We start from the raw sequence: 1918 nt of genomic DNA, 5'->3' as shown, positions 1-1918 counted from the left end.
TGGGGCAATTCTACTCTGTTCTATAGGGTTGTTTAGAATCCGAATAGATTTGGCTACAACAGGTTTTAATGATCACAAGCATTTATTCATGTGTATGTATTTGTTAGTGCCTGTCTATTGTCTTTGGTGAAGGGTCTGTTCTTATCCTTCACCTATTTTTTAATAGGATTGTTTGTCCTGTTGTTGTTAAGGGATTGCTGTTTTCTACAAGCTTTAGAGATTAGACCCTTGTCAGATATGTCACAGCCAAAAATGTTCCTAGTCTGTAAACGCTCTACTCTCTGTTCCAGTCATTTGATAGCGAACTGTTTAAGTTTTAGGAGATTCCACTTGTCCACTAGATAAGTTAGTTTTCTACTGTTTCTAAATTTTTCAGTTAGGTATTTCTATTTATGCCATGTATCAGAGTCCCCAGCATTGTCCTTATTTATCCTACCATGATCTTTATAGTTTTCAGTTTTACACGTATGTCTTTAATCTATTTAAAGTTAATTTTTATCTATTGTGTGAGGTATGGCTCCTGTTTGACTTTTCTACAAATAGACATAAAGTTTGGCCAGCACCATTTGCTGAGAGAATGTCTCTTCCCCCTCTTAATGAACACTGTTCCTTTGCTGAAGATCAGCATAGATGGATGAATTTTATGTTTGGTTTCTCAATTCATTGTGCTAATGTCAGGCTATTTTGACTACTGCGATGCTGCGATCAGGTAGTGTGAGGTCTCTTACTCTGTTCTTCTTCAATAATATACTTATCTAGGGCTGTTTTCCTTTCCACATAAAGATGATGCTTACTTTTCCCAGGTCTTTAAAGAATGGGGTTGAAGTTTGCATCAGGTGTGCACTATGTTTATAGATTGCTTTGAGTAGTATTGACATTTTCACAACATTAAGTCTTCTTATCCATGATCGTGTTGTCTTTTCGCACTTATGTAAACTTTTTTGGCTTTTTGAAGTGGTGTTTTATAGATGTATTTGTATAGGATTTTATACCTCTGGTTAGATTTATTCTTAAGTATATGTGTTGGAATTGACTTCATGGCAGTGAGTTTAGGTTTTGGGTTTTATCTTTGTGGGGGGAAGGCACTATTGTAAATGGTATTGTTTCCCTGATTTCTTTTTCGAAGTTCTCTTTGTGGTGTAGAGGAATCCAACTGATTTTTGTATGCTGACCTTGTATCCTGCTTCTTTGTTAAATAATTCTATTAGTTCCAGTAGCTTTCTGGTGCAATTTGTGAGATCTTTCTATGTATACTATAATATCATCTGTGAATGGGGATAATTTTACCTCTTCCTTACCAAATTGAATGCCTTTTATTTAATTTTCTTCCCTTATTGCTGTAATGAGAACTTCCAGTACAACGTTGAATAAAAGTGGGGATAAAGAACGCCCTGATCTAGTTTCTGTTCCCAAGGGAAATGCTTTTTCAGTCTCTCACCATTGAAAATAATGTTGGCTGTTGTTTTTGTATAAATGCCTCTTATTATGTTGAGGAATTTCCCTTCCATGATTACTGAGAGTCTTTTAATCAGAAATATGTGTTGTACTTTATTGAATTTTTTGCTGTGTTACTTGAGATGTGATTCTTTTAATTTATATATTGAATTACATTGATTAGTTTTCTAATGTTAAATCCTACTTGGTTATGATCTATTATTTTTTGATCTGCTGTTGAACTCTATTGGCTAGAATTTTGTTGAGAACTTTTGTTCTCATGAACCAATCTATATTCATGAGAGATATTGGTCTATACTTTTGTGTGTGTGTCATACCTTTGCCAAACGATGTTTTTAAGGGTTGTTACGAATCACAATATACTTGACTGGAACAGATTTTAATTATCATGAGCATTTGTTCATGTGTTTGGTTAGTGCCTGAACATTTTCTTTGGTGAAGTATCTGTTTGTATCCTTTGCCC

The sequence above is a fragment of the Echinops telfairi genome, unplaced genomic scaffold (genome assembly GCF_000313985.2).
Source record: "Echinops telfairi isolate 266 unplaced genomic scaffold, ASM31398v2 ScPeMD7_5592;HRSCAF=6446, whole genome shotgun sequence".
Lineage (NCBI taxonomy): Eukaryota > Metazoa > Chordata > Mammalia > Afrosoricida > Tenrecidae > Echinops > Echinops telfairi.
This window is presented reverse-complemented; position numbering follows the sequence as displayed.